The 13,540-nt window shown below is 44.6% G+C and overlaps 1 long non-coding RNA gene across 6 annotated transcripts; it reads right to left on the bottom strand.

Moving 5' to 3' along the window:
- Positions 1–4,998: 4,998 nt before the first annotated feature.
- LOC104583510 lies at positions 4,999–12,648 on the bottom strand. 6 transcript variants are annotated; one of them, XR_001406608.2, is made up of 6 exons: positions 12,195–12,648; positions 11,708–11,992; positions 11,085–11,578; positions 6,548–11,002; positions 5,807–5,882; positions 4,999–5,661 (listed from the first exon to the last, which is right to left on the bottom strand). It is a non-coding gene; the product is annotated as an uncharacterized LOC104583510 (long non-coding RNA). The 6 variants fall into 6 exon arrangements; XR_002965212.1 differs by lacking the exons at positions 4,999–5,661; positions 5,807–5,882 and adding an exon at positions 6,240–6,475 and having other exon boundaries at positions 6,548–7,731; positions 7,880–11,002; XR_002965210.1 differs by lacking the exons at positions 4,999–5,661; positions 5,807–5,882 and adding an exon at positions 6,240–6,475 and having other exon boundaries at positions 6,548–9,415; positions 9,525–11,002; positions 12,195–12,646.
- Between the last annotated feature and the right edge of the window lie 892 nt (positions 12,649–13,540).

Here is a 13,540-nt window from a genome sequence, read left to right as displayed (position 1 = left end):
AAATCATATACTCCCTCCCCTCCGGCCAGAATTACTTGACAAAGTTGTACTAAATCTGTGACAAGTAATTCCGGCCCGAGGAGTAGTTGAGTTTCAAAGGGAGAAACAGTAGCACTAACTTTTTCAAGGGTGTTTAGCTTTATTAGCACATCCATGGCTTAACTTGAAACTCAAAAATGTTTTTAACTCGGCGCTAAAAAATACCACTTGTAACCAAAACCTTGATAAGAGGTAGGTACCAATACAAGAGCATATGATTATCGTCTAGACATAGGATTGATATCGACAGGAATTGACACCCGAAATGTTTGACTACATAGAGGAAAAACAGGAAAAAAAATGTAACTATTATAAAAATAGTCCCGGAGTCCTGGTTATAGTTACTACAATGTTGAATATTCTTCTTTATTATTTTTAATAAATTCATATGCTATTTCTAAGATACTTCAAAACGAACTACATGAAAATTTTGAAAGTTGGTGCTTAGTTTTAACTATATTTTAGAAATGCTTTCATATTTGTACATACAAAAAGTATGTTAAAAAACCGCATGTTCTACCTAAAAAATAGAATATGTTTTACATGCTACATACGACCTATGTACCACGCGCGGGAGTAACATCCGGTGGTATGAAAAAGTCGTCCATCTTACAAATACAAGATTTAAAGGAAAAATAAAAATTTCACAGGGATATTTTTAGGAAAAAACTTAGAATTATGTGGATTTTGTTATGGAATCGGAACTACCTACTAAACCAAGCTTTGGAAACCTTCAATTGAAAATGCTTTGAGCTAGGGCTCACGTATCGCTCGAAGCTGAAAGCGAAGGTCGGTGAATGGGTAGTACCGGTTGTGTACTTCTCTGTTCCTAGATAAAAGACGTTTTAGCTTTGTCTTGGGTTAAACTTTTCTTAAAGTTTGAACCGATTGATATAAAAATCTTCCGATATCTTCAACTTTAAATTAGTTTTATTAAATACCTAATCAGCTTCTATTTATTTTATCAGTTGGCTTATCCATATTTTACCGCTATTTTTGCATGGCAATTGGTAAATTATGACGAAAAGTGTGGGAAGAGAAGAGTAACACTTGTGGTCACAGAGGAGGGACAGACCTTGGAGCCGGAGGTTTGCTGTGGTGGCTGGGACTGGGAGGAGCCCTCTCTTGTTTTGCAGAGGTATCGACCTAGAAGGAAGCTACATCAGGCTGGTTACAGATAACGGGCCAAATGGGCCACCAGAGGCTGACCGGATATACTCCCTCTGTTTCATGATACAAGACACGCACGCATTTCAAGATTTTGTTTTGACCACCAATTAGACCAACAAAATGTGAATTATGTATTATAAAAATTATACCGTCGGAAACTTCTTTCAAAGTTGGATCTCAAAATGCGTCGGCGCATTATATTATGGAACGGAGGGAGTATATTGATATATATTGAGATGGATGATATATATTGATCATCCCAACTCTTTAATTCTCAGCTCTTTAGTTAAGGAATCCGTAGTTTTTCCGGAGCACATATTCTGAAGTCACAATACCTGAGACGAGGTTCGACTTTATAAAGAATCTATCTATCTCCACATGCTTGGTTCGATCATGTCGGACAGGGTTGTGTGCTATGTTTATGGAAAACTTGTTCGATCATGTTGGAGAGGGTTGTGAGCATCTCCAACAGCATACCCATATTTGGGAAGAATACCCAAAAAACCGTCAATATGGGTATTTGTCCCAAAAAACTGCTCCAACAGCATACCCAAAAAAGTCAGATACCCAAAATAATTGGGTATCCACCCATATTTTGCACCTCAATACCCAAATATGCGTATTCCCAGCTAGAATATGGGTAGCTACCCATATCCGCGCGGGAACCCAACTTCCGCCTGCTCGGAAATTTCCGCCCCCGACCCGCCTACGCGGCGCCGATTCCAGCGGCCGGACCGCGTCGCCGGCCGCCCCGCCCCACCCCACCCCCGCGGACCAACCTGCTGCCGTTTGCCTCAGTCGCACCGCCTCTCCCAGACGCACGCCTGCCGTCGTCTCCCCAACCCGATTCATGGTCACTGTTAGGATTGCCCAAAGGATCAATCACATGAAGATGCACACGACCGGAAATTTATTTGGCCAGAGGCACCTGTCGTGCCTTGCTTTTGTTTATTTCTAAAACTCACGGCTTACAACTTCACGTTACAACCTTGTATCATTGGATGTGCACATATACACGTCCAACTAGCCAGGACTAGACCTACAACGATTAGTAATCCATAAACTAATCCTACCTGAACTCACACACGGCAACACTTGCCAAAACCCAAACCTAGTACTATTCAGACTAGACAAAATTAATTCCTAACAATCTCCCCCTAATCTTGACTCGCCGTCTCCTTGTGTTCCCCGGATCTTGACTCTCCGCAGCTTCACGACTCGTCGACTATACTCAACGTATGATCCAGAATCCCAGTCACGCTAGCTTCCGCATTGACTACACCGTCCACACCTAGCGCAATACGTGCTAGCTAAACTCATAGCTCCACGTAGAGACATGTCCTCATTGAAGAGACTCACCTTCACTGGTTACCGCCCCACTATACGCTTGAGTTTCCGTCTTCTCGCCGAGACACACAGATGACACCCGCCACCTTGTGTGCACGCACGTCTTCGCCCTTAGTGATACACCTCACCGGACAGCCCTTCGACCGTGACGCACTTCCTCTTGAACAGTCTCACACAGACGAGCACTTGGACACAACCACGACTCACAGACGTTGACCTGAACGTACATACGCAGCTTGACCCGATGTCGAGTACTTTCGGACGATCAGGATGATCTCCCGTTAGTAGGAGATCAGTCCACTGCGACGATAATCCTATCTGATATGTTGAACCTCACTCCACTGCACAGCCACCAATTGCCTGATCCAATCCGCTAAACACCGCTCCGCGCACAGCCACAGTCCACACGCAATTATCCGTGGACACCGCTCTGCCGTTGATTGCCCGCCCCGAGGCGCTAGCACATCAACTCCTCGGGGCAAGCGCGTCTTCAAATCTTTAACCTCGGTCTGATACCAAATGTTAGGATTGGCCAAAAGATCAATCACCTGAAGACGCACACGACCGAAAATTTATTTGGTCAGATGCACGTGGCTTGCTTTTTTATATTTCTGAAACTCACAGCTTGTAACTTCACATTACAACCTTGTACTATTGAATGTGCATATATACACGTCCAACTAGCTAGTACTAGAACTACTAAGGATTAGTAATCCATAAACCAAATCCGAACTCACAGACGGCAACACTCCAAAACCCAAACGTACCACTATTCGGACTAGACAAGATTAATTCGTAGGAGCCACCAGCTGCTGCGGCGGCTCGCCGTTGCTTGCTCTCGCGCCGGGTCGACGACCCCCATGGCCGCCCCACACCTCCTTGCCCGAGCGCTGCCTCTGTCGCAGCTTCGCAGACGAGCACCGCCCTTCCCCGCCGATTCGAATTCGGGAGCCCACCGTGACGCCCTCGCTTCCTGCACTGCCGCCGACCAAATCCCCGCCGCCTCCGACCCTTTGCCTTCCTGACCTGCACCGGCACTGCCTGCTCGCCGCGGCACGCCGCCTCCGCCTCGCTGCTGCTCCGCCCTCCCCACGATTTGGGACTAATTTGGGGAAGATCGATTTGGGAAGTTCTGGATTTGACGTCGCCCGCCCCGCCCTCGCAGTGCACCACCCGGTGCCGTCTGCCTCGCGGGCACGGCCTCCTCGTCAGCCGGCGCCGTGCTCGAATAAGGAGCAGCAGGAGCTGCTGCCCAGGCGTCGCCCGACGAATTGGCGCCGCGTCCCTACCCGCGATGCTGATCCTCTTCCCCGCCCGGCCATGTCTTGGAAGCTTGAGCTCTCCTCCGTCCACCCCATGCAGCCATGCCTCCGCCGACGCAAGTCCGAGCCGCTGGCCTTCCCCCATCGATTTCGACCACAGGATCTGTAGTTCCTCGTCTCCCCCATCATCTCTACTAGGTAGCAGTTGGCACACACACTGACAGGTGGGCCCCATGTGAATTGATGCATATGGATACCCAGTTTTGCGTATGCCGGAAAAGTAGGAGCCAATTTGGTATCCATAATCTTTCTCTCATCTACCCATAAAATATGGATATGCCGTTATAAATGTTTCCTTTCCTGGGCAGTTTCAATTCTCATCAGGAGATTTCTCACCCACAACATTTCACATTGCCCTCGTGCCAGCTCTATACTCAGCTTCAGCTATTGATCTTGAGGCAATAGATTGTTTCTTACTTCATGACACTAGACTAGGTTCTGTGGCGCGCCTCCGCGCGCCCCCCTGGGATCTCGGTGAACCGTGAGGTTGGTGTGAACAGTAGTGGGTTTGTTTATGCTTTGCTGACGGTGTTGTTAGTTTAAGCGTAGCGTCAAGCGTGTACAGCGGTGAAGCTAACAAATTTTCAGAGCGATACAGTGTGATGAGAGGAGTGTATAACACTGAGAGGCATAGTATTACAGGAACGACATAAAATTTATAGGAAGGACGTTGAAGGATTCTGTTGGTAAGTTCCATACCATATCATATTATGTCATAGGAGACACAGCAATGCCCATGCAGGGTGCACACACACGGGAGCAACTGTGTCTTGTCGTAGAATACAGACAACAGAGGGTTAGATCAGAGGGAGTTAGCCATTATATGTACAGGCAAAAGAAGTTTTTTGTGTCGTCCAATGTCTTGACGAGCCGCATTGGGCTACAGAAAGCTCCAAAAGAAGACAGCCGGGCAAAGCAAGTTCATCTAGATAGGTCAGTTTCTTCGTGCACCTGTAACTGCGCACGAAAGAACATTCAAATGCATGAACATGGGACACATGGCTGAGCTGAACTAACCGTCAATCCATATGATCAAAGCCGGTTAGGTGTGAGACGCAGTTTGTTGCGATGGATCGTAAAGATGAAAGCAAAGATGCCTCCTTCCTTTATTGCAGCTGCATATACGAAATCTCCCCAGCCTGTTGTAATGGTGGCTCTTCCATCTCCCTTTGATCAAGCGAACTTGATGTTTTACAAAATTCTCCCCCAGCTTGATTCTTAGGTTTTCAGTAGGGTTTAGGAATGGCAGCAAAAATTGTTTGGTGAATTGGACAGAGGAGTACTGCATGGCAACATGGCTGTAATGCCATGGTCACATAAGTAACATAATATAAGACTAGTATAATGCCCGTGCGTTGCCACGGTCCTTTTAACGGGCACCGCACGATGGTCGCAATGACCACTTTGAAAGTTGATCACAGGCATCACGAAGCCGCACTACGACGATGGGTGAGCATGACCGCATTGCTTTGGCACCACAACACCACCAATATTCGTTGTATTCCCACCCCTGCTCTGGCTCGTCAGCCCTCCTCTTTGTCAACACCTTTTGTCGAACCGTTTTTGCCTCATCATCCTGGGCCCGTTTCTTCCTCGTGCCACCTCTCCCGGCACATCGTGCCAGCATCGAGCCATGCCTCCCCTCAGAGCCGAATCTAGGGTTTGCGGCTGTATGCACTGCTGCCGGCAGTCCCCGTCTCCGCCGCCCTGCCCCTCCAGATCCGGTGCATCTGAGATCAGATCTTGTTCGGCCCGCTGCCAGTCTCTGCTTCCTCACTTTCACCTAATATCATGTGCATTGAATTTTATAGTATTTACTTGTTAATTATCCAAAATCTAGTTAGTTGGTTAATGGATTGTTATTTAAGTCAAACAAATAGTTGTGCTATAAATTGTTTGGAGCCGGTCTTAAATTACGTGTAAAATACCTTTATAACTTGCATGCAGAATTTCAAAGTGTGCATACATGTATATAGAAGCCATGACTACTCTTCGGAGATTATCCTATCGAGAAATAGGAAAAAAAAAATCAAAAGACGAACAGATGTAAAGCAACTGAAGCAATGGAATTGGTACTACATAAACCCAAATGGTAGTTTAAAAGACCATGTAATTTGAGATGCACAAAAGACTAAAGTTAAGTAAAATGATGTAAAACCGTGCTAGTTTTTTAAGGAAGCCGCATACCTCCTTGTCACTATTTTCCTTTGATACCTTGACATACTACTAGATGGGATAGTGCGCTTTGCTGTGCCGTAGAGTTTTACCAACATTTTTTGCGGAATATAACTTAATATGATGGTTTTTATAAAACAAGTTTAATAAGATGAATTCTGACCTTCCAGGACCCAAAGACGAAGATAGCTTAAACAGAACTAAAACCATTAGCAAGCGAATAACCTTGTTTGTACATGACTTAATTCTTGTATACAAACTGCACATCATTGGCTCAAAATATTTTAGAAAATAAAAAAACATAAGTCATATGCATTTGTTCCTCAAATCGGTTACATTCTTGTTGCCTACTGAGTATTGAGTGCTAGCATGCCATGGCTGACTATATTTCTCTCAACTCTTGCTACATTAAGTGCAAAGTTCTACAACAGCAAAAATGAGTCAGAATTAAGCCGAATGCAAAGATCTGAAAGGAGAAAAATCACAAACATCACCTATGAGTGGTTCTGGACATTTGCATTGCCTGTAGCCCACACAAAGGACTTTGTTCTGCAACCGACTAAAGAAATGAGTAGCCGTTGCCATTCGAACAATAGTTTATTGATACAAACAGCCCATGCAATTCCGCTTGAGATTCTACATAAACAATTATAATTAGAAAACCATTCGAGCAGTAGATTGTGCACCCATTCGCAAAAAAGAGAGTAGATTGTGCACCCGATAAATATAAATAGCTAATTAGCAGTTGGGTAGTGCTACATACCTTTTTGAAAGATGCAAAAATGTGAGTCAAGTACTACAAAATTTGATCAAAAGCATATGAAAGAAATACGTAACCCTGCTTTCACAAGCTCATATATCATCTACAAAGGAACACCACTCTAACAGTTAGCACAATTTGTGTTCACGTGGACATACTTGCCAGAGAAAGGTTGTCCATCCCTGACTAAAAAACTCCAAAAAGAAAATACATATAGCATAAACCAACACTGAAAACTGATCAGAATGAGATAACTATCATTGATAATGAACCAAATAAAGGATCACTGCAACAGTGAGGTCAACCATGGACAATATTTCAGTAATCAGCGTTATTCAGAAAGGAACAAACAATGTCATCACACAAATCAGTCGGGGAAATAAGACATACAAAAGCATAAATAAAATTATATAATATATGGAAACATCTAATAGTGATACTATAGAGCGACGATGATGGTGACAAATATACCTTCAATGAATTAATGATTGACCTGACACCATGTTGTATAAATTAGAGATACAAGGAAGAATGAAGCAACCTATAGATCAATTGCTATGAAGACCACGGTGAAAACATAAAAAGCATGATTTTAGAAGAAAGGTGCCTGAATTGTCTTTGCACCAACTACACAGCAAACTCTGCAGGAGTAATATTATTTGGAGTCACCAATGGCAAGTTGCCCAGATGGACATGTAAAAACAGAATAAAATCATCATAATATTAGAGACATTTGTCAACAAAGAGACATAAAAACCACAGTGAAGAAAATACAAAGGGAAAAGAAGAAACGGGAATAATATCACCAACTCAACACGGTGGATGGGAAAGGGAGTAGCCATCATTACCTAAAATTTCCTCTTGATTTTCCATTACTGAGAACAACATTGAAGATTTAGCTAAAGAAACATCAAGCACCTAGGACCAAGGTATGGTATCACTATGAGAAAAGATCCATGCTTCAGAAAATATATACACATCAGCAATGGAAGCCTACTGTACATGATTGCATACATAGGCACCCTTCAGTTGGCAGCTAACTACAGATACAAAGGTGTGCAAGTACCTTAATAGGAGGTCCAGAAAAACCCCCTATTCACATATGAAGCTGAAAATATGAGCATCTTCATTCGCCTTTAGTTAGACCTTGAAAAGAGAAATACTTCTCCATGATTTGGGCAAGGGAAATTAAACTAAGAAAAATATATTAGAGGTTTACAATAACTATAAAAAAGTCAATGCACTGTTAAATAAAAGTGAGCTTTTGCAGCTCTATACCTCAAGTCCATCAGAGGTGGATTATAGGAAAACTACTTCCACTGTATTAACATCCTCAAAAGATACCTTTTCCCCTGAAGGCTAACAACTTGTACGCTAAAATAATTTTGGGATTGACATTTTCTTTATACTGCATAAGAAGTGGGTATCAATACAAACCAAACTTCAGATAATTATGGAAGTTTGCAATAATATCAATAGCCAACCCAATATTCTAGTTACTGTGCACAAAAGGCAGAAAGTTGTACTCAAAGTACTTAAAACTAAGGGAAATTGGGCAAACCGCTTGAACATAATGATTTCTGCAACTAATAATAGTTCAGCGTCTCCTTCCTCCTTGATCTGCAGCTCACACAAAATGGTTCGGTAGAGAAAGAAGAGATGTGTCTCAATTACTCATCCTATGGGGATGATTCTGAGTGGAGGTCAGATTATTGCTCAATTAGGCATTAATTGATCAAATTGGTCACTCAATTTAGGTTACATGTAACATCTTTATTCCCAACTGGATCCATTGAAAATAAATAAAATTGAAAAACCTCAAAACATGTCGGAAGAAACATATACATGTAAATAGAACACATCGGTCTCAGCTAGCAAAAAAGAATCGAGATCTCAACGAACCTGCACAAGGGAAGAAACCCCCAGCACGCAGACAGGAAGAACCACCGCCAACCCACGAGAAACCCAGCAGCCCACGAAAAACCCAGCAGCATGAATCAAACGGCTAGCAAACGTCGACAAACCCCGTGCGCCTCCACCTCCACTGACCCCTACCACCGCCAACAGCAAACAACCGGGGGGTGGCACAAGAACGAACCAGTGCCCAGCCTCCATCCATTAGATCCACCCGAAAGGAGGTGAGATCGGAGAGATCCGCGATCCATGGGCTGGACGCGGGGCCTTGGCAATGGCCGCAGTAGCTCCTCCTTCCTCGTTGTCCTCCTCGTCGCCGCTCTCGTCTCTCAGGCCGCCGGCATCACGTCCGCACAGCGGGACTCGCCGAGCCGCGGGCCGAGCTAACCCACAAAACTTCAACCCATCGATGGCGGTCATAATCGTGGTGTTCGTGACCGCCTTCTTCTTCCTCGGATTCTTCTTCTCCTTCTACCTCCGCTGCTCGGCAGGGACCTGCCGGCAACCTCTTCGCCATCGGCGCCGGCAGCGGGAGGTGAGAAGGACGCGCGGTCTCGACACGGCCGTGCTCCGGGCGCTCCCAACCATGGCATACGCCGACGTGAGGGCGCACAGGGCCAGCCTGAAGGGCGAGCTCGAGTGCGCGGTGTGCCTCGGCGAGTTTGACGACTGCGACACGCTCCGCCTCCTGCCACACAAGAGAACCATCGACCCCCACCCAGGGATTCAACTCGATTTGATCCACATGAGCATAGATCCGAAGAGGATGAATGGGGGAGAGGGGGAGGCAGGCATACCGGCGCAGTTGAAATGGCGGTACCCGGCGCGGAGGACGAAATGCTTGAGGCCACGGATGGCTGGGGTTCCATTCGCCAGATGCCCAGCCCCACCGCTGTCATCTGGTGCCTGCTGCTTAGAGCTTGCGCTGTCGCCGCTGCCATCTCTCACTCGCCCTCGCAGAGGTCTGCTGTCTCCCGTCTAATGAGTCAAACCGACGGGATTTTGGGAGCGGCGGCCGGCAGGGAGAACTCACCGGAACCCCTCAAAACTGAGGCCGCACACACTCGAGAAAACTCCATGGGACAGCCCAAGGGACAGGTGCCAAATCAAATCGGGCGACAGCGGCCAGGCTGAAAAAAAAAAGGCATCGAGGGAGATTTGCGTCGACGTGGCCGATCGATCCTATGGGTGGTTTCTTCACCCTTTCATAGGGGTAAAGATTCTTTACATGGGTTACATTTTGTGTTGTGTTGCTGCCTACTAAGTATTGAGCACCAGTGGGCAATGCTTGAATAGATTCCTCCCAGCCTTTGAAGTCAATTGCAAAGTCTTACAAACAACAATGAGTCAGAATTAAACCAAAGGAAAACCACATATACCAAATCAGAGAGGAGGCGATCACATGGTGGGGAGGTTGACATTGCAATGGCTGCAGCACACACAAGGGACTTAAGGTCTGTAACTGAACATTAGAGATGATTTAGCCATTGCCATTTGAACAAAAGCATACCTATATATATATAGACAGTCTCATGCAATTCCGTCTCAAGATTCTGTAGCACTCAGTAAATGTAAATAACTAATTAGCACTTGGGTAGTGAGCACAAGTTTAATCTAGCAAAAGAACAAATTAGAGGCGATTGGTTTCCTCCCTTTGGGTACAATAAACGAAATTGAGAAATTAAAGATGTTGAGTATAAGCAATACCATGGTGCGACAACTGGTGGCATTGAATTATTATCTACTCCCTCTGATCCTAAATTCTTGACTCAAATTTGCCCAAATATGGATGTATCTATAATTAAAAAGCGTCTAGATAAATGTAATATTTCGACAACAATTTAGGATCGGAGGGAGTATAAAATAAACGATGCATGTAAAATATGTTAGTAGCCACCTTGATAGCTTGAAAATACACAACCAACTGCACTAAAACATATGCACAATATTATTAATATTGGTGAAGCTATCTGTAAACTAAATGTGTGTAAAAATTAGTTATGTTGTTGCTTTGCAGATTCTTAGTCTGAGAGCCTCTTAGATCTGGATGACATACTGAAGGCAAAAAGGTAAACAATCTATCAGTTCCTTACACCGAGGAAAATAAAAACTTTTATCTGAGAATAAACCACACTTCCTTATATTAACACAGTACGTAATTAAGAATAAAGCGACATTAATTTATGTAATAGCCACCCACCTGGTTCCATAGTAGTAACCAGTTCATTTAAGAAAAACGATTGGGCATGTCCAGGCATGAAGAGCTTTATTTCGCCTGAAAATAGTTATGAAGTGAAGAGCTTAGCAAGTGAAAACGACAAATTATAATTGAAAACTACAGAAAGCACGATTTTTACCTCATAACCGAGCTTTGGTCAGCTGACTTCCCACTTTGTTGTACTTTGTTGAAGATATTTATAAACCATCCTCATTTCATGTGTTGATTGGTTAGACTCATTCCTAAACATAGCCTACAACAACAGCCATGTTTAATTAGCATATGGATCGATCAATTATTGGTATACCTGAACAGTGTGGGTGCTTTCACTTTGTTTCTTATGGTATCAGAATAAGAGTGGACTTTTTACAAACATTTAAACTTTATCTTTCAAGAGGAAACTTCCTGCTTTCCACTGGACGTATGACTACATTCGGTCACAAATGAAATGAAACACCAATATCAAACGGATATTATTGAATTTACAGCATGACAAATTAATATTTTCTCAACACTGTAAGAAACCAAATGGAACGGGTGAGAGTTATAACAGCAGAGGTAGTGTATCTTGTACAGTCATTTGCATTCTTGGAAACTGACATGGCCCGTGGCTTGTGCATGCTCGACAGCTTCCTGCATTGTGCATATAAATAAAATTGTTTTTCAGTATAATGATCTAACAGGCTGTGCAGTTAAGACCTATGAGGTTTTCTACGTGAACCTCCTTGGTTTCTCGGACTAAGATTATGTTGACGTACCCACCTTATATGACATTTCTCTGTTCAGTTCAACACCTAAAAGCACCTAATATATGATACTCCTTGGAGTAACTAATGCCATGGATGGAAGAGGAAGTGTTCCAGTATTTGCAGCACGCTGTAACAACGTATCAGTTTGCACATAATTTTTTTAATCGTTCTTATTGACAGAGAGATTAACCAAGGTCATGAATCATGAAGAAAAATAGGTAGTACTTGCTTGACGCCTCGATCCCTCGACACTTGAGGCGCCTCCCTCCCTACCAACAGCATCTCCTTGGACCAAGACCTGAATAACAACTCATAAATAAAACTTTATACGGAACAAAACTCACAGGGGTGCCTCCCTCCATGCCAAGAGCAAGCGTAAGCACATGCAGCCCACCAGAACGAACAGAAGAACGGCAAACGGATCCGCGAAGGGTAATGGAGCAGCATCAAAACAAATCACTGTATCACCAGGGCTTTCCACGCGACCACAGGCAACTCACCTCGATAAACAGAAGAGCAACCAGCAGATCAGCGGTGAATCAACCACTGAATGGACAGAACCTGCGAATTTTCTTTAGGAAATCGGAGCAGCTACATGCTCCGATGCTAAATTCGCCGTGCCCCGTCCGCCTCCAGTCCCCCTTCTCCCTTCTCGCACGTCACCATGGACATGCATGCCATAGGGCTTAAATCGGAGGCGGCTCGGGAGATCCAGGGGAGACAGCGGAGCTGGGCGGAGCGGAGGTCAAAGGGGAGACGGTGGCGCTGGCGGGGCCGGGGTGGAGCGGATGTCAAAGGCTCGGCGGCGCTGGGAGGAGGACGGGGGGCGGGGCGGTGCAGAGGCGTTGGCGGAGACGACGGAGCTGGGAGGAGGGAGGAGGGCGGCGGGGGGCGGAGGCGACGGTGCTGGGAGGAGGGAGGAGGGCGTCGCTAGACTCTTGGTGAGTGGTGACACACCGCGAAGAGCCACCCACCGACCCACGGGCATTCGAGAACTCCCTCGACTTCTCGAGAATACCCCACGCACAAAGGTCGGCCCAGAAAACAAAAGAACCAACGGCAGGGATCGCTACACGGGAACGGCCGAGATAAGGACACGTAGAGGCCGAAACAAGCCTTCATTTCTTCGCCCTTTCATAGGGGTAAATGATACATACGCAGGCAGAATTATTTACCTCGGTTGTCTATACAGCAGAACATCATCAAAACACCCTTAGCTTAAGTACATGTGAATCTCAACAAATGCAAAACGATTGAGAAGAAGAAAAAACCTATACCAAGTACTACATAGCTGCTGAATTTTGTCCCCATCAAAACCAAACTCCATAATTAGAACATAATATACTTTGTTGTCTCAAGAACATATCATCTTATATTACTTAATATAAGGCAAAGTCAAAATGATGGAACCACAACAATCCTCATCATCACAATCCCCCACACTGAACCTTAATTGGAAATATAAAATACACTCGAATGTTTTTTATGACATCTATGTAACATTTTTAATTATGACACCTGTGGCCAAAAGATAATCAGTATCACCTGCAAACATAGTGTCAATTTCAAAAGAGGGCCACAAGGTGTCCCATGTAAGATTAAATGCCTCATCAACAACCATGTACAGCTCCAGCTCCAGCTCCACTGAAGTGTGCTTTAAATAGAATGCAATATAACATCTCCTTTCTTGAAGAGGGAAATCAATCTAATGTATTCAGTCTCAAAATGCCAGCATGTAGGATTTGTATATGACCTGCGCAACAAAGACATAACCTTGTTCTGGTTGTTGAGTTGTTTGGAAAACTGACATGTGCATCAAGACTAACTCTATTCTGGCCTTAATTAG

Source organism: Brachypodium distachyon, chromosome 3, assembly GCF_000005505.3.
Source record: "Brachypodium distachyon strain Bd21 chromosome 3, Brachypodium_distachyon_v3.0, whole genome shotgun sequence".
NCBI classification, from domain to species: domain Eukaryota; kingdom Viridiplantae; phylum Streptophyta; class Magnoliopsida; order Poales; family Poaceae; genus Brachypodium; species Brachypodium distachyon.
This window is presented reverse-complemented; position numbering and strand designations above follow the sequence as displayed.